The 19,786-nt window shown below is 47.8% G+C and overlaps 1 protein-coding gene across 7 annotated transcripts in view; it reads right to left on the minus strand.

The window, feature by feature from the left end:
• The window catches only part of LOC147105278 (tetraspanin-18B-like), a 191,855-nt gene that overhangs the window by 42,609 nt on the left and 129,460 nt on the right, over positions 1-19,786 (minus strand). Inside the window, exons 3-4 of one of the 7 annotated variants that reach the window (XM_086011467.1) lie at positions 18,122-18,294; positions 17,758-17,976 (exon numbers count right to left, since the gene is read on the minus strand). The exons of 5 other annotated variants lie outside the window; for them this stretch is intronic. The gene's annotated coding sequence lies outside the window, so the exon portion shown is untranslated. The remainder of the gene's footprint in view (positions 1-17,757; positions 17,977-18,121; positions 18,295-19,786) is intronic. One more of the 7 variants, XM_086011468.1, reaches the window with a different exon arrangement.

Raw genomic sequence — 19,786 nt, forward strand, 5'->3', positions numbered from 1 at the left:
CTACTGTCCGTCATCATTTGTACCTTTCTGTGCTTTTCCTTATTGATTCTTTTCCTGTTAGTGGACTTTTTGTTTCCAGATCGGCACACCCGTGTAATGTGTCCCATCTTTCCGCATTGCCTGCATGCTTTGTCCTTGAACCAGCAGTCCCTCTGGTCATGGGTGGATCTGCCGCAGCAATAACATCTCTCGAAACCCCGTGTCACTTCATGGGTGCCGAAGTCCTGTGGCCTTTGCTGTATCTCTGCAGCTCCTATTGCACTGAAAGCCTTGTCCAGTGTTAAATCTTTCTCAGAAAATAGCCTTTTTTGTGTTTCTACACTTAGGGGACCGCAGACGAATTTGTCTCGCAGAGAATCTGCCAGTCCTGCCTCGAATTGGCAGTGTAGGGTATCAACAATCTCCTTAAAATTCTTGTCCATCGGTTCGGCTGGAGTGATTAAGTTTCATAACAGCTTGTATGTCTTTGCGCCCATTAGATCCAGAAGTACTGAAGCTTTTTCCTCATCATCTATTCCATTTGCGGTGCAATATACCTCCACTCTTTCCACATATGTGGTCCAATCCTCTATCTTGTTATCAAAAGCATCAATATTGCCAGAATTAGGCATCTTAGAAAAGATATGGCGCTTCCCGCACTTTTCTTTCTTTTCTGTAGAAAAGATATGGCGCTTCCCGCGCTTTCCCGCCGCTGCTGCCGATGACAACGCTGTTTCCCGCAGTTTCCGTTCTTTTTTTATTTATTTATTTATTTACAGTTGGAGACTCATTCCCGCCGGACTCTCTCTGTAGGTCTGAACGCCGACCTGCTTGCAGCCGCGGCCGTCTCCCGAGTGCTCCCTCCCCGTCTGTTACTGCTTGCCTCCGCTTTCGCTGCTTGGCCCAGCTGTAGAGCCAGCCGCTGGAGCCCCAGCCTGACGCCCAGGAAGGATTACCGTAGTACCTGCCACCAGCTTGGCCAGCTGGTGAAACAACAGCTTCTTTCACTTCTTGATTCTTCTGGACGCCAGAGGAATCGATGTCCTTGAGGTGCTGCCGAATTGTAGGTAAGTCCGTTTCCACTTCGTCGCCACTGTCGTGTCCGTGTGCTGATAGAGACACTGAAGACAGGAGTTGGTTCATAGGTGTTTACTAAGCAAAGTTTGGAGGGGGACTAACAGATATAACACAATATACAGGCTTATATAGCCCGAGTGGCCATTACCGGCATTACAGCACATATGGGGCTCTTAAAGGCACATACACTACACTCACTATTCTGATACATTCCCAGTACTCACTATACTCTGAAATAGATTCCCAGTACCCACTATTCCCTAATACATTCCCAGTACTCACTATTCCCTGATACATTCCCAGTACTCACTATACTCTCAAATAGATTCCCAGTAACCACTATTCTCTGATACATTCCCAGTACTCGCTATTCTCTGATACATTCCCAGTACTCACTATTCTGATACATTCTCAGTACTCTCTATTATCTAATAGATTTCCAGTACTCACTATTCTCTAATACATTCCGAGTACCCACTTTTCGCTGATACATTCCCAGTACTCACTATTCTCTAACACCTTCCCAGTACTCGCTTTTATCTAATACATTCCCAGTACCCACTATTGTCTAATACCTTTCCAGTACCCACTATTCTCTAATACATTCCCAGTACCCACTATTCTCTAATACCTTCCCAGTACCCATTATTCTCTGGAATCTATGTCCAACTATCTCCTATTCAAAGTGTGTTTGCCAATATGATCTTCAGTTTTTGTTAATTCTCATTTGGTTTGAAATGATTTTCTTCAAAACTCTATCAAACATACAGTGATGGTCTACACTTTGTACTTACTGTGCCTTGATGTTGGGGGAAAAACATGGAATTTACATGTAATAACTGTTTTGGCTCAAGTCTTTGTGAATTTGGCATGCTTGACAGTTGCAGCCATTTATTTAGGCTGGTAACAGTGCCTGGGGAGCTTATTTTACTCCAGTTCTACAGTGCCTTTCAGACAGAATATATTATATTTCAAAAGCTTGAAATAATCAAAGCTTCAGTATTTGGCAGAGATGGAGCAATATAATTCCTCAGCTATGTGGATGCTCAGATCAAGATATCGAAAACAATCATATTTAAATCTTTCCATTCTGTACATAAGCCCTGAGCAGGGGAATCGGGAAATACTGAGGGTGATTTTAAAAAATTTCCTTCCAATCTACTTTTCCCCGATACTGAATCTCACCTTGTTAAACAACGAATACACTTTGCCATTCTGAACGTTAAATTTTATTTTTTGTTAATGTGTTATTGTTTGATTACTTGAGGGGCATTTAAGAAAGAACTTGCATTTATTTAGCTAATTTCACGACCTCAGGACGTCCCAAAGCGCTTTACAGCCAACAAAATACTTTTTGAAGTGTAGTCACTGTTGTAAGGCAGGAAACGCGGCAGCCATTTTGCGCACAGCAAGCTCTCACAAACAGCAATGTGATAATGACCAGATCATCTGTTTTTTCAGTGGTGCTGGTTGAGGATCATGTTCCTCCAAAAGGAATGATTTTGAACCGAGGGCAGGTAGGGGAGACTAGGAGACGACAGCCCAAGGTGTCATCTGTAGTGTATGTAACCGTTCCACCTTTAAGAGAACTATTTTAAGGGTTGCACTACTTTATCTTGGCTGCTGTATACTGTAATACCGGTGGTGACCACACCGGTATATAAGTGCTGTGTAATGATTTATTGGGCAGTTCCGCCCTGACCTTCGACTAGTAAAGACCTGTTAAATTTTACTCTTGTGGTCTGTGTAGTAATTCTCAATATAACACACAGACTTAACAGTGGCGACGAGTACGATCTTACCCTGCGGCAGAGATACATCCAAGGCAGTTTAACGGGCGTCGAGAGGAGGCATCCGCCCTCATCATTCTGCTGAGAGAAGACTCGGGTCTGCAGAGCAAAGGAAGAATTCTGACACGAAGCCTTCCATCAGCAACAGGCAGTGATCATCCCTTCTATCACGGTGGTGGGTAAGCCGATCAGCGACGAGCAGCAAGTCGGCCACGTTGGCTGTGAGTAAGGGAGGGAAAAACGGAGGATATAAGGGCGGAGAACTCGACCACGGCCGGGGAAAAGAGCCGGACAGAAGTCGGGGCCAGAGGCGCTGAGACTGGGGCAGCATAAGGCACGGGAGCCGCGGTGAATGCAAATGCAGCCGGTGCGAAAGACCGGGCTGCAAGCGGGCTGGGAGACGCAACAGCGTCGAGAGAGAGCTCGACCGCCACCGGTGAAAAAGGCCAGGCAGCTACCGAGGCCACGAGGCGCAGCGACCGGGTCAACGTAAGGCGTGGGAGAAAATAAAAAAAATTAAAAAAAACGCGGAGAACTCAGCCGCAGCCGGGGGAAAGGACCGGACTGCAAGAGGGGCTGGGAGGCACGATTTGAAAACCGCTGGGGAGGGCGAACGCAGCAATACGGCAATCGCCATTACAGCCAGCGGGGGAGAAAGGCAAACGCGGGAAGCCGCCATTTTCGTAGGCGGGGGAAGAAGACAAGCGCGGGAAACCGCCATTTTGAAAAAAAAAAGAAAAGAAAAATTTCTTTTTGTTTCGCAAGAAGATTGCGAGGATGCCTAAGCGTGGTAACATCAACGATTTCGATCCCGATGTTGAAGATTGGGCCACGTATGTAGAACACATAGAGATATATTGTAAGGCAAATAAAATATCAGATGAAGATAAAGCACTAACCTTACTAAACTCAATGGGTGCGAAGACATACGGGCTATTGAAGCATCTTCTATCACCAGCTAAACCGGCGGATCAGACTTTCGCTAAAATTGTTGCTGTCCTGAAAAATCATTTGAACCCCACACCGCTGATGTTAGCGGAACGATTTAAATTTTATGCGAGAACGCAACTGAAAGAGGAAAGCAACGCGGAGTATTTAATTGAACTGCGCAAGCTAGCGAAATACTGTCAGTTTGGGGAAAGTCTGACAGAGGCACTGAGAGACAAATTCGTGTGTGGATTGTCGAAAGAAGGAACACAAAAGCGGCTGCTTGAAGAGAATGATCTTACACTTGATAAGGCTGTCACTATTGCAGCATCGCACGAAGCCGCAGCGAGAGGCACTGCGGAAATGCAGCTGAAGGCAGCGGTACTCAGCGTAGATCAAATGGCTTTGGGTACAACGAAATGTTATCGTTGTGGAAAGACAACACACGATCAGAACCAATGCTGGTTTAAAAACCAGGAATGTAGAAAATGTGGCAAGCTTGGTCACATAGCTAAAGTATGCCGGTCAGGAAAGAAGACCAGCAACAAAAAGTCACCGCAGGAAAAGTGCAGAAAGGTACATAAGGTGGCTGAGAAGAGTTCGGATGAACAAAATTCGGATTCAGACTCCAACAGCAAGGAACTGGGTAGTCTGAGAATTCACAATGTGAGTAAGGAAGTGATATACCTATCAATTCATCCAATGAAAAGCGACGAGTTAAGAAAGTAACTATAGGTTTTTATTGGCTAAATAACAGAGCCCACCCTCGTGGGTGATCGGGTACAACAAGGAGGAATGCCAGCCAGTCGACTACCTTTATACCTGGGCAGGTAGGTGGAGTCATGGGCGGAGTCAGCAGTGGTCAGCCCAGGTATAGCAGCGTGACAAGAGGCGACCTCGTATAGTGGTACAACAGTGTGAACAGTGATAACCATAGAGTAACGATATAACAGTGATAACTATAGTGTAACGATAGTGAACGATAAAAGTGGTTTACCACATTCACCCCTTGTTTAGATTTGAGTCCGGCGGGGTGAAGTGTACTACCAGTTCTGGTATGTCAGTCTGTCCGGAGGCCTCGTAAGCCTTTCTGATCGTCGCAGCGGCGGTGTTGCATTATCCGGTGTTAATGCTGGTGTCTGCGTGGTCGGCGAAGGCTCGTGGGGTTCCGGCATGCCGTCTACCTGGTCTGGAATTGGGGGGGTGGTGGGGGGTGGTGAAGGTGGTGTCTCCGGAGTGCCCGAGGGTGCGAGGTCTCGTAAGGAGACTGTGTCCTCCCGCCCGTCTGGGTATGCCACATAGGCGTACTGGGGGTTGGCGTGCAGGAGGTCCACCCTCTCGACCAGGGGGTCCGTTTTATGGGCCCTCACGTGCTTTCGCAGCAAGACGGGCCCCGGAGAGGTCAGCCAGGTTGGTAGCGAGGTTCCCGTAGTCGGCTTCCTGGGGAAAGCAAACATTCGTTCATGGGGGGTGGCGTTGATGGCAGTGCAAAGTAGTGACCGGGTGGAATGCAGCGCTGCCGGGAGGACTTCCTGCCAGCGGGAGGTTGGGAGGCCCTTAGACTTTAAGGCTAAGAGGACGGCCTTCCATACCGTCGCATTCTCTCTTTCTACCTGGCCGTTCCCTCGGGGGTTGTAGCTGGTGGTCCTGCTTACAGCAATACCTCTCGCTAGTAGGAACTGACGGAGTTCCTCGCTCATGAAGGAGGAGCCCCGGTCACTATGTATATAGTTTGGGAACCCGAACAAGGCGAAGAGGTCGTTCAGGCATTTAATGACCGTGGTACTGGTCATGTCTGGGCAGGGGAAGGCAAAGGGGAAACGGGAGTACTCATCAACAATGTTGAGGAAGTACACATTACAGTCAGAGGACGAGAGTGGCCCCTTATAGTCGATGCTCAGGCGCTCGAAGGGGCGGGTGGCCTTGATCAGGCTTGCTCTGTCCGGCCTAAAGAAGTGCGGTTTGCACTCGGCACAGGTCTGGCAGTTCCTGGTCATGGTCCTGACCTCCTCGATGGAGTAGGGCAGGTTGCGGGCCTTAATGAAGTGGTAAAGTCTGGTGACCCCGGGGTGGCAGAGGTCGTTGTGGAGGGTCTGAAGTCTATCACTTTGTGCGCTGGCGCATGTAATTCGTGACAGAGCATCGGGGGGTTCGTTCAGCTTACCTGGCCGGTACAAGATATCATAATCGTAGGTGGAGAGCTCGATTCTCCACCTCAAGATCTTGTCATTCTTGATTTTGCCCCTCAGCTTGTTATTAAACATAAAAGCGACCGAACGTTGGTCGGTAAGGAGGGTAAATCGTTTGCCTGCCAGGTAGTGCCTCCAGCGTCGTACCGCCTCCACAATCGCCTGGGCCTCCTTCTCGACCGACGAGTGTCGGATCTCAGGGCCCTGTAGGGTCCTTGAGAAGAAGGCCACCGGTCTCCCCTCCTGGTTAAGGGTGGCGGCTAGGGCGAAGTCGGATGCATCGCTCTCGACTTGGAAGGGGATGGACTCATCCACTGCGTGAATAGTGGCCTTGGCAATGTCTCCCTTAATGAGGGAGAAGGCTGCGCACGCTTCCTCCGTAAGGGGGAAGGATGTGGACTTCATGAGGGGTCTGGCTTTGTCCGCATAATTGGGCACCCATTGGGCATAGTAGGCGAAGAGCCCCAGGGTTCTCTTCAGTGCCTTTGGACAGTGGGGGAGGGGTAGCTCCATGAGGGGGCGCATTCTTTCGGGGTCGGGGCCGATGACTCCATTCTCTACTACACAGCCGAGGATGGCAAGGCGCGAGGTGTTAAACACACGTTTATCCTTATTGTAGGTGAGGTTCAGCCATTGGGCCGTACGGAGGAATCTCTCAAGATTAACATCGTGGTCCTGCCGGTCGCGGCCGCAGATGGTGACGTTATCTAGATAGGGGAACGTGGCGTGCAGCCCGTTCTGGTCAACCATCCGGTCCATCTCCCTTTGGAAGACCGAAACCCCGTTGGTGACGCCGAAGGGAACCCTAAGGAAGTGGTAGAGGCGGCCGTTCGCCTCGAAGGCTGTATACTGGCGGTCCTCAGGGCGGATAGGGAGTTGGTGATAGGCCGACTTAAGGTCGATGGTGGAGAATACCCGGTACTGCGCAATCTGATTGACCATATCAGATATGCGGGGAAGGGGGTATGCGTCCAGCTGGGTGTACCTGTTTATGGTCTGGCTGTAGTCGATGACCAGGCGGTTTTTATTGCCGGTCTTAACGACCACGACCTGGGCACGCCAGGGGCTGGTGCTCCCCTCGATGATGCCCTCCTTCAGGAGACGCTGCACCTCAGAGCTAATGAAAGCTCTGTCCCCGGCGCTGTACCGCCTGCTCTTGGTAGCGACGGGTTTGCAGTCGGGGGTGAGGTTAGCGAACAGGGAAGGTGGCGGGACCTTGAGGGTGGATAGGCCGCAGGTGTTACGCGGTGGGCGGTTTAAAATCTGCTGGTTGTCGACTGTGAGTGGGGGGAGGGGTCCGCCGTATGCTAGCGTGACACTTTGGAGGTGGGATTGGAAGTCTAGGCCTAGTAGGACGGCAGCGCATAGCTGGGGCAGGACGAGGAGTTTAAAATTTTTATACTCCGTACCCTTAACCGACAGGGTCACAACACAGTAGCCGCTGATGTCTGTGGCGTGTGACCTCGATGCCATCGAGATCCGGTTGCGCGTTGGCAGGACAGGGAGGGAGTAGTGGCTCACCGTGTCTGGGTGGATGAAGCTCTCCGTGCTTCCGCTGTCGAACAGGCAGGTCGTGGCGTGGCCGTTTACTTTGATGTCCATCATCGACTTGGACAGGTGATGCGGGCGGGCCTGGTCCAGTGTGACGGAGGCTAGTGTATAGCTGAGCGAGTTGTTGTAGTCTGCGGTTGAGGCGGTAGTCGGGTCTAGAGGCACGGTGGCGGTCGGGCGTGGTGGGTAAAATGGCGTCTCCCATGAGGTTGGGCAAAATGGCGGAGAAGATGGCTGCCCCCATAACTCACATGAGGCACTGCTGGTGTCGGCTGCCTGTATCAAAGATGGCCACCCCCATGACTCACATGTGGGGATGCTGGCCTCTGTTGCCTTGAAGGAAGATGGCCGCCCCCACAGCTCGCATGAGGCACTGCTGGCCTCTGATGATCCACCTCTGCAGGCCTTAGCGAAGTGGCCTTTCTTCATGCAGTTAGAGCAGGTAGAGTTCCTGGCTGGGCAGCGCGACCTCGGGTGTTTCGCCTGGCCGCAGAAGAAGCAGCCGGCGGCCTGATCGCGGGGGTCCGATGTCGGAGCCGGTACCGGGGGTGGCGGTCTCGATCGGGTCCGGGACGCCGACGCTGAGGTAGGTCCCAGGGGGGTTGCTGCGGGGGGTATCGCGGTCGGGGTCGGTCCCAAGTCCCAGGGTCGCGAGTTACAGTACCTTGAGTATGCCTCGAGGTCCCGATGGGCCACCTCTAGAGAGAGAGCGAGGGCTGCAGCTTTGTCCAGGTCGAGGTCCCTTGCTTCCAGTAGTCTTTGCCGTGAGTAGTCGGACCGCAGGCCTTTCACGAAGGCATCGCGGACATTGTCTTCAGTATTTTCTGCCGCCGTTACCGCTTTAAAGTTACAGTCTCTGCCGAGTGCTTGTAGCACCCGTAAAAATTCCTCCACGGGCTCTCCTGGCTGTTGCGGGCGGGATCTCAGGAGGTGTCTGGCATACATGGAATTTACCGGGGTTTGGTACTGTCTTTTCAGCCGGTTGATGGCGTCCTCGTATGTTTTAAGGTCCCGGATGAGTGCGAATACTTTAGGGCTCACTTGGGCGTTCAGAACTCTTAGCATGGATTTCTGAGGCACGCCGGATTCTCCCAGGTAGGCTTCGAAGCAGCTCAGCCAGTGTTCGAAGTCGAGGGCTGAGTTTGCTGCCTGTGGGTTTAGATCCAGGTACGGTGGTCTGAGGGCTCGCAGCCAGGCCGGCTGCTGTGGCTGTTGTAGCTGGGCATCTGGCTGGTCGCTTGGCTGGTCGTTTGACTGCTCAGGTGTCGACATTTTAAAATTTAGCCAATAAAATTGATATACCTATCAATTCATCCAATGAAAAGCGACGAGTTAAGAAAGTAACTATAGGTTTTTATTGGCTAAATAACAGAGCCCACCCTCGTGGGTGATCGGGTACAACAAGGAGGAATGCCAGCCAGTCGACTACCTTTATACCTGGGCAGGTAGGTGGAGTCATGGGCGGAGTCAGCAGTGGTCAGCCCAGGTATAGCAGCGTGACAAGAGGCGACCTCGTATAGTGGTACAACAGTGTGAACAGTGATAACCATAGAGTAACGATATAACAGTGATAACTATAGTGTAACGATAGTGAACGATAAAAGTAGTTTACCACAGGAAGCTGACCGACAAACTATCTGGGTCACACTGCAGATAGCAGGAGTCCAAGTGAAGATGGAATTGGACACCGGATCGGCGTTGACGGTCATGAATAAGCAAGATTACAAAAGGTTATTCAAACATATTCCCCTACGGGATACGAAGATAGTATTGCAGACATACACGGGGCAAAGAGTATACCCCATCGGAAAGATAAAAGTCAAGGTGGTACACAAGGGCAAAGAACACCAAGGAATGGACTTATATGTACTACCTGAGGGAGGTCCACCACTTCTGGGACGGGAGTGGATCAGGAAAATAAATATGGACTGGCACTCCCTAAACGCAATAACGGTAGATTCCGAGAAAAAAGATGTCAAACCTGAACGATTGTCCAGAATATTGGATGAGGCTAAAGAGGTGTTCCAACAGGGACTGGGAACACTGAGAGGAATTAAGGCAAAAATCAAGATTGCAGAACATGCAAACCCAAAATTTTTCAAAGCCAGACCGGTACCTTATGCGATACGACCTGCTGTGGAAGCTGAGCTGGAAGGGCTAGAACGTTCAGGAGTACTGTCTAAGGTGGACTGGAGTGAGTGGGCCACGCCCATTGTTCCCGTCATGAAGCGTTCATCGAGTAACAAGCCGGGGGAACCGGGGAAGGTCCGCATCTGTGGAGACTTCAAGATCACAGTTAATCCGGTGCTTCACACGGTGCAATATCCGCTTCCGCGGATTGAGGATATCTTTGCTTCATTGTCTGGCGGGAAACGCTTCACCAAGATAGACCTGGCGCAAGTGTACTTACAGATGGAAGTTGAGGAAGAGTCGCGCCAGTATCTCACAATCAACACGCCAGAGACTTGTATCGATATAATAGACTGGCTTTTGGAGTGGCTTCGGCTCCAGTAATTTGGCAGAGGGCCATGGAGCAGGTATTACAGGGAATTCCAAGCACTCAATGTTACTTGGACGATATCCTGATTACAGGAGATGACGATGAGGAACACCTTGCAAATTTGAAACTGGTGCTCACCAGGTTGAAGGAATATGGCCTTTGAGTTAATCGCCAGAAATGTGAGTTCTTTCAGAAACGGATCTCGTACTGTGGTCATGTCATTGACCAGGAGGGGCTGCACAAGTCACCTGACAAGATCGAAGCTGTTGTGAAGGCTCCCGCTCCGGAAAATGTATCCCAGTTGAGGTCGTTCCTAGGGTTGATTAACTATTACCATAAGTTTCTGCCAAATCTATCCACGGTGCTGCACCCGCTGAATGCTCTTTTGCAGAAAGAAGTACCATGGAAGTGGAGCGAGGACTGTAAGAAGGCCTTTCGCAAAAGCAAGGCATTGATCACCTCAGAGGAAGTGTTGGCTCACTTCAACCCAACGCTACCTATTCGTTTAGCTTGTGATGCTTCCCCTTATGGTATTGGAGCAGTACTCTCACACAAGTTGCCAAATGGCTCGGAAAGGCCAGTCGCATTTGCATCCAGATCATTGACCTCCGCTGAGCGCAACTATGCTCAGATAGATAGGGAGGCTCTCAGCCTGGTGTGGGGAGTAAAGAAGTTTAACCATTACCTGCAGGGCCAGAAGTTTACACTGCTGACAGACCACCAGCCGTTGGTATCCATATTCAACCCTAAAAAGGGCGTTTCCATTATGACAGCGCAAAGGCTACAGAGGTGGTCCCTTTTCCTAGGGGCACACCAATATGACATAGAATACAAAGGATCAAAACAGCATGGGAATGCTGACGGGTTATCGCGCCTACTGTTGCCAACGGTAGAAGAGGCGCCTACAGTGGACCCAGTGGAGATGTTCCACTCAACCATAGTGGAATGTCTACCAGTAACAAATTCTACCATCGAAAAGGAAACGAGAAATGACCCGACTCTCTCACGAGTCTACGGTTTAACGGTGAAGGGATGGCCAGCACATGGCGAACCACTGTTGCCAGCATTCTCGCAAAGAAGAGAGCAGCTGTCAGTGTGCCAAGGAACTTTGATGTGTGGATCCAGAGTGGTGATTCCACCCAAACTCCAGCATAAAGTGCTAAGGGAGCTTCACGAGGGGCATCTGGGTGGAGTAAAAATGAAGAACCTAGCCAGAGCGTTTGTGTGGTGGCCAGGTATCGATGGAGACATCGAAGAAATGACCAAGAGCTGTCTAGGATGCCAGAAGGTCCAAAACGCCCCACCACAAGCCCCTCTACATCCATGGGAGTGGCCCTCATCTCCATGGCAAAGGGTACATATCGACTTTGCTGGTCCATTTATGGACTCAATGTTCTTAATCGCGGTGGATGCACACTCCAAGTGGCCGGAGGTAATAAAGATGCCCTCCACCACCACGGAAAAAACCATCACAGTATTAAGGACCATATTTGCCAGGAATGGGCTGCCGGAACAGATCTGTTCTGATAATGGACCGCAATTTGTATCCGAAGAATTCAGGAAGTTCTTAAAAAACAATGGGGTTAAGCACTACACGTCCGCCCCATACCATCCCGCCACCAATGGATTAGCTGAAAGGTTTGTCCAGACCTTCAAGAAGGCCATAAAGGCCATGGGTAATGAAGACATAAATCTACAACATAAGGTAGATAACTTCTTGTTGGCGTACAGGAATGCAACACATGCGGTCACAAACCAAACTCCCGCCATGATGTTTTTCAATAGAAGACTAAGATGCCGGCTAGATTTGATCAAGCCAAACATCAGAAGGGTCGTAGAGAACCGGCAATTTCAAGGCATGAATGAAAGGCCAACTAGAACCTTCCAGATAGGTCAACAAGTTTTGGCCCGGGACTACCGTACCGAGAAATGGCAGCCTGGAACTATTTGCACACGACTAGGACCGCTGGTGTATACCGTGGACATTGGTGAAAGCATAATAAGGCGCCATGTTGACCAGATCATCGAGTCATCCGAAAAGGGACAACCTACTCCACAACACTATACGCCTAATGATGAAGCAGAGATACCCATAGTATCTACCTCCGATCCGGTGATACTGGAATCAGATGAACCCGACACTGGCATTCAAGCCGAATCGACCTTGCCAAAAGAACCTACTGCACCACCGAAAACTACTACACCACCGAGGCGTTATCCGGACCGAGTCAGGAAGCCTCCAGAGAGACTGAATCTGTGAACTGTTTTTACATGAAGTTGTGTATATATGTTATGATGTTATGTTTAATGGGGAATATATACTGTTAAGCTAAAAAGGGAGGATTGTCGTGTATGCAACCGTTCCACCTTTAAGACAACTATTTTAAGGGTTGCACTACTTTATCTTGGCTGCTGTATACTGTAATACCGGTGGTGACCACACCGGTATATAAGTGCTGTGTAATGATTTATTGGGCAGTTCCGCCCTGACCTTCGACTAGTAAAGACCTGTTAAATTTTACTCTTGTGGTCTGTGTAGTAATTCTCAATATAACACACAGACTTAACATCATCCCTCAGGAATGAAAAGCTACACATGGAAGGGGAAATGTCCCTCCATTCACTAACATTAGGGGACGTCCGCATTAGTGTTAACATGGGTCATTCCCTGCTTTAGACTCACACCAACTTGCTCAATATGTTTATCAAACAGAAGAAAATATACCCAAAGAGTCATTCCTTATTTAATTATTATTAAAGATCATTTTACCTTTTTTCACCCTCACATTTCCCCTTCCCTCCTGACTCATGCTGAAGTACAACTCCAACGCTGCTGGTTGTGCTCCAGTATCTCAACCAAGGGGACATTCTTCATGCCAGAGCCTGGACGATGGGTGTAAGAAGGCTATTTTTTCCATGGAGAGCATCACAACCAAGCTCGATCCTGTCCCTGACTCATGACTCATAACCACACATGCTGTGGGGGGCGGGCGACGTGGCCGGGGTTATCAGAAAGCAATCAAGAGCAGAGACCTTGGCCAGTTCTACAGCTCAAGGCCCACCAATTGAGGCCAATTTGTACCTTGAACCAAGCACTGGGGATTGAGCCAACCTGGAGTCGTTCTGGTTTGTGTGGTTCAGTATTACAGTACATTTACCCACCGAGCCCTTTTACCCCCATTATATTTTTAAAAATAATACTCTTAACTCCTCCTCCCTTCTTTTATATTTTACTGTGCCTTTGCCAGGTCCACAGGGCGGGCAGGCAAACTGCTCCCAGGCCCTACCCGACAGCACTTGATAACCAGCTGCTGAAAGCCCACGGCACCACACTGACTGACTCACCCACTGCTTTCCCCTCCTTATCCCATGAGGAACAGCCTGAGTTCCATTCACCACCCAGCAGGGTTTGGGAACATGCGAGGGGAACATAGATGTGATCCCACAGCTGTGTGTAGCCAAGCTGGCCAATGTTAAGACATTGAGGTAAAGGTTTAGGGATTACAATCCATCTTTCCATTCAACCAGAGTGAGTAGGACTAGTTAGTAAATGTTTTTACAAACTTAATACTGTACACAAAAACCATAAATGTTTCATAGGATTACATAGGATATACTGCACAGAAACAGGACCACAGAAACAGGTCATTTGGCCCAACCAGACCATGCCAGCGTTTATGCTCCACTCGAGCCTCCTCCCGTCTTTCTTAATCTAAATCTATGTTTATGTTAGACTTGTTAGACTTGGCATTTGATCCTGATTCTGACCCCAAAGTGTATTAGTCGTATATAGTCAGAAGTGGGGATGTTCGCTGATGACTACACAGTGCTCAGTGCCATTCGCAACTCCTCAGATAATGAAGCAGTCCTTGCCCACATGCAACAAGACCTGGACAACATTCAGGCTTGGTAAGTGGCAAGTTACATTCGTGCCACATAAGTGCCAGGCAATGACTATCTCCAACAAGTGAGAGTCTAACCACCACCCCTTGACATTCAATGGCATTACCATCACCAAATCCTTCACCATCAACATCCTGGGGGGTCACCATTGACCAGAAACTTAACTGGACCAGCCACAAAAATACTGTGGCAACAAGAGCAGGTCAGAGGCTAAGTATTCTGCGGCAAGTGTCTCACCTCCTGAAAGGAGTGTGATGGAATACTCTCCACTTGCCTGGATGAGTGCAGCTCCAACAATACTCAAGAAGCTCGACACCATCCAGGACAAAGCCGCCCGCTTGATTGGCACCCCATCCACCATCTTACATATTCACTCCCTCCACCACCGGCGTACCGTGGCTGCAGTGTGTACCATCTACAAGATGCACTGCAGCAACTCGCCAATGCTTCTTCGGCAGCACCTCCCAAACACGCGACCTCTTCCACCTAGAAGGACAAGGGCAGCAGGCGCATGGGAACACCACCACCTCCAAGTTCCCCTCCAAGTCACACACCATCCTGACTTTAAAGTATATCGCCGATCCTTTATCGTCGCTGGGTCAAAATCCTGGAACTCCCTCCCTAACAGCACTTTGGGAGTACCTTCACCACACGGACTGCAGCGATTCAAGGCGGCTCACCACCACCTTCTCAAGGGCAGCTAGGGATGGCCAATGAATGCTGGCCTTGCCAGCGATGGCCAGATTCTATGAACAAATAAAAAAATATGTGGCGCACTTACTGGCTGTGGCAGATGGGTTTAGTCCTCTGCTCCAAAATGTTGGGAACATCTATGCCAAGGTATCAACGGTTGATTCCTTCTGTTACTTTCCCAGCATTGCAAACACTGATGCTTCACTCAAGTCAGGGATGATTTTGTAATGGTCACAACTCACGTGGAAAATTCAAATATTTAGAGAGCTAAGTTTAAGTGTTCTTTGAGAATCACATGCATTAAAAAAAACGTCTGCAAGTTGCAAGTGCTGGTAACGCTGCTTGCCTTTGTGATAGTGTATATAATGAATTGCTCAGACAAAAACAATTCAAAATACAATTAATATAAACAGCTGTACCCTATTTGCAAAATGCTGTCTGGTTTATTCAACAACAACAACTTGTATTTATATCGCGCCTTTAATGTAGTAAAACGTCCCAAGCTGTTTCACAGGAGTATTTTAAGACAAAAAATTTGACACCGAGCCACATAAGGAGAAATTAGGGCAGGTGACCAAAAGCTTGGTCAAAGAGGTAGGTTTTAAGGAGCGTCTTAAAGGAGGAGAGAGAGGTAGCAAGGCGGAGAGGTTTAGGCAGGGAATTCCAGAGCTTAGGGCCTAGGCACAGAAGGCACGAAGAAGAGGTGTGCAGGAAGAAGTTTAATGACCTCACATGGTCAGAAAATGTAATTGTGGTGGCAGCAGCTGTCATTCATCTATATTTTAAACTTTACAGACTATATCAGTCAAAGTGTAGCAGCCAATTTAAGATTATAACCCTGTGAACTAATACCAATAAAATAAAATAGTGAACATAGAGTAAAGCTAAACTTTGCACACAATTTCACAATTCAAAGCTACTTAACTCTGGTGCATTAGCTAGTATTAGCCTCAAAGTGTCAGTGTGGGTTGGGGAGAGAACAGAAAGGACAGATAGTGTGGGGAAATAGAAAATGTGTTTTGTGGTGCCAAACATAATGTTGGATTAAAATCAAAACATTTTACAAGTTCAGAATTTAAATTTTGCAGATGCCAACTATGAATAAAATGTGCTGGAAGCTGCAAAGATATTCAGTGTCATTTTCACCTCTACTAAATTTTAACTACAGTGCAAACACAAAGTAAAAAAAGTGCTTTTTCTGTAGATCAGAAACAGCCGGCCAAGTGTTCCGTTTACCTTCTCTTAGCATGGCTGAATGACACGCTGGCATTTTACCACGAGGGTACACTGTAAAAGAGATTAAAATGGTGGCCTCCTGTGCAAAAACGGAGTCAGATCTTAATGCACAGAGGGAATTAAATGCAAAAATGATATTGTTGGCACCAATCAGGAGTGCAATACCAGCAGCAGGACATACATTTTTAACACTGTTAAATTGTTAATCACAGAAGATGTTTTGAACATCAGAAAACTAAAACTCATGTTAATCAAAAATCACAACTCATAGATGAAGGAAAATAATACATCATGGCTTTGAAAACACCAAAACCAAGAAAAAAATATCCTCCTAGCCTCACCCCTCCCTATCTCTGTAACCTCCTCTAGCCCAAAAGCTTTCCCCTGAACTCAGTTCTGACAGAAGGAGCTCAGTCAGCACACCTTGCCTGTGCCAGTGTAAGCTCCACATTGAACAATTACAGTTATATCGCATGTCTCTCAGAAATGTCCCAAAACACTTTGCATACAATAAATTACTTAGAAGTACAGTCACTGTTAGACAAATGCAGCAGCCATTTTGCACACAGCAAGATCCCACCAACGAGATGAATAGTAGTCTTTGATGGTGGGTAAGAGAGGAATGTTTGCTAGGACACCTGCTCTTCTTCAAATAATGCTGTGGGATCTTTAACCTCTACCTACTCTAATGTAATCTCCCCGCGTCTTTTAATCACTTATCCAGGTTTGCTTTTAGAAAGGAACAAATGAGAGGGGCACTGGTCGAGTTCTATGTGGACAGAAACCCGGGCAGTTAATCAATTGCAGTGACAATTGTAAAGCACTCTTTATTGGAACACTTTAGGCAGGTTTCCTGTGCGGTTACGGTGAGGGTACTATCACTACATTAATACAGCGTTGTTAGTCAGGTGGTGCCCATCATTACATGACAACATCCAGAAACCAGCACGAGATCTCACTGAATATCCTGGTAGTTGCATTTAATCTATTCACTTCTGGTCATGCAGATTGTCCTCAGCTCCACACATACAGAGTTCTGCCTGTTGCGAACTTACTCCCCAAATATTGATTTCTTACATCAATTATTGATGACCTATTTTAATTATGCTAAAATCCTTGCGGAGTACACCGGTTTGAGCACAGCTGTGCGAGGGCATCGCCTAAAAAAGAGAGCTGCCAAACTAAGCCCCGCACTGTGCAATCGCAGCCTTTGTCTTCTTTCCATGTAACTCACAGCCCCACAACTTCCAGCACTCCAAACACCTATCCCTCAGCAGCGCAAGACTCCAGATCTCACTGTATTAAAAACAGCGCGCAGTGATTGCTTCAGCAACCAGCATTCACAGCACCGGGATTTCACACCCTTCCAGTCGCTGACAGCAAACTGTGGATGTTGGAAATGACAGTACTCAAGGCAGTCACTGCCAGGCTATTCGGGCACAGGTTGTTTTTCATCCTTGCGTCATTTAACTCGGTAAACTTGCCCAACATCCCTGCACTCATCCAACTCTCGCTGCCACACTTCTTGAATCTGAAACACTTGCAGTTAAGAAAAATACTGCCTGCAGAGCAAAACTACATAAGTATCCAAGTACAAGACTGTGCTGGAAAAAGGGTTTGAGAAAATCACTTACCATGAATTATAATGGTAACAGAATCAGCAGCAGCAGAAAATCCCTGTACAGTCACAATATTTGATTAATAGGAATATTAGGATAAAGGGAATATTTTAGCTGATACAGAGTGTTCCTAGTCAGCAGCGAGAGACTTAAAAGCTCACAATCTATGATCAACAGTTCACCCAAGTGCCACTCATACATTCAATATTTTATATATATATACCAAATAAAATCCCATCGCTTAAGAAAAATGCACAATATTTCACAGCCAAATGACATCCAGTTCAACTCACCTTTATGTTGAGAGTATGAGTCTGTGGTGCTGGGAGCCTAATGCTTTCGCACAGTTGCCAGCACTTAGAGGACAAGCATAACACTAACTACACGCACATGGCTAGCCCATCCATCATATCGTAATAGAACATGACACGGGGCAACACCGAGGGTGAGAAGCGGGCAGCACTTCCCCTCAACGCTGCTGCACTCTGTGGCCAAGCCCACCACAAGGAGTTCTGCAGAGAGAAATATGCAGAGGAGGAGATAAAGAGATAAGGGTGGAAGTTGCTGTGAGCTCAAGCCTTTTATTAACAGCAATAAAAATGAAAACAGCATTTACACGGTGTTATTTTCTTAATGCAGAAGGATATAGAGACTGACCTAGTTGATTAAAGTGAGTAATGTTTTCATCCCTGGAGAGAAGGAATAGTTTTTTTTTCTCTCTGCAGTTGGTTTTTCTATACAGGGCTCAGGGGAGGTTTGCTCAATGCCTTTCTTTACAACAAAATTTAAGCCGCTCACTTGTGCTGCTTGAGGTTCGACACCCAGTAACCCTGCATTAAAAAAAAGTGCAGTTACTACCGAGTCTTTTCTCCAGTTTTAAATCCATGCCATGTTTACACGGTCACTCTTGGGTAATCCGCGCCTTCCTTCTCCTCGACCCCTCCCAAATCAGTAACCTCCTGTAAAAAATTCCGCAAGATTCCTGATCATCTTTGAAACCAGCATTGCGTGACAGTATCGCAGCGGATTGACTTTCTCTCTCTTGTAGATCTTACAGAGTCCTGCAGGGCAAAGCATAATTCCTCCAATGCTTTTCATAAGTAGTCGGCCATGAAAAGGTTCTTCACAGCCTGAGGTGGGTTTTAGCCGCCCCTCCTCACCACCACGCGCACACTCTCCTAATACAATGCCTAATCCTGAATTTGCACCACACAGTTTGTTCCATGTTTCAGGTTGCTGAGCTGTAACGAGAGGCTAAGGAAGGTAAATCTATTCCAATTGGAAAACTGAAAAATTAAGGAAAGGGGGCAGGGTTTTTTTTTACAAATGTCTTCCTTCCTTTTCTGAAGGTGTTTACTCTTACTAGGTCTGGCTCCACAGATACTGGCCCCTCATTGGTCATCCAAGGAACTATTGTTCATGTGTGAGCCTTGACAATGAGAATATTCACTGATGGAAATGGGGGAGCGGGCGGGGGAATGGGGACGAGAGCCAAATGTGATCGCATCCTCCGCTGACACCAGGCTTTCCAGCACAGATCACTAGATAGGGGTCAACAGTGCGAGCCTTAGGGTTGACAACTCTGGTTCACATGAATTCCCACCTCCAACCTCCACGCCCAGTCAAATAGCTTTTTCCCCCAGCCCCAATATTTTATAACTAATAAACAAAAGCATTCAAAGTAAATGAAAGAAAACACACTATTTTTTTTTAAATGCTCCAATGATTTTTCTCCCAGTTTGCTTACAGCACTATCCATGAGATTAATCTTTCGTTCGGGACAATCCTGGAGGGGTAGCAATCCTCAGAAGCCCTGGTTGCTGGGAGCCTAATGCTTTCGCACAGTTGCAAGCACTTGGAGGGCAAGCATAACACTAACTGCACGCACATGGCTAACCCATCCATCATATCGTAATAGAACACGACACGGGGCAACACCGAGGGTGAGAAGCGGGCAGCACTTCCCCTCAACGCTGCTGCACTCTGTGGCCAAGCCCATCACAAGGAATTCTGCAGAGAGGAATATGCAGAGGAGGAGATAAAGAGATAAGGGTGAAAGTTGCTGTGAACTCAAGCCTTTTATTAACAGCAATAAAAATCAAAACAACATTTACAAGGTGTTTTTTTCTTAATGCAGAAGGATGGAGAGACTTCCCCCCCGCCCTGGGTCAGGACAGTTCTAGCGCCCCAACACTATAGAACTATATGGAGTTTGGAAGTATGGAAGATTAAGGGTGATCTAATTGAGATGATTAAGATGATTAAAGGAATTAATAGGATAGATAGAGAGAAAGTACATCCTCTGGTGGGGGAGTCCAGAAC

This window comes from Somniosus microcephalus, chromosome 18 (assembly GCF_052327205.1).
Source record: "Somniosus microcephalus isolate GS21.2 chromosome 18, FLI_Smic_1.0, whole genome shotgun sequence".
Lineage (NCBI taxonomy): Eukaryota > Metazoa > Chordata > Chondrichthyes > Squaliformes > Somniosidae > Somniosus > Somniosus microcephalus.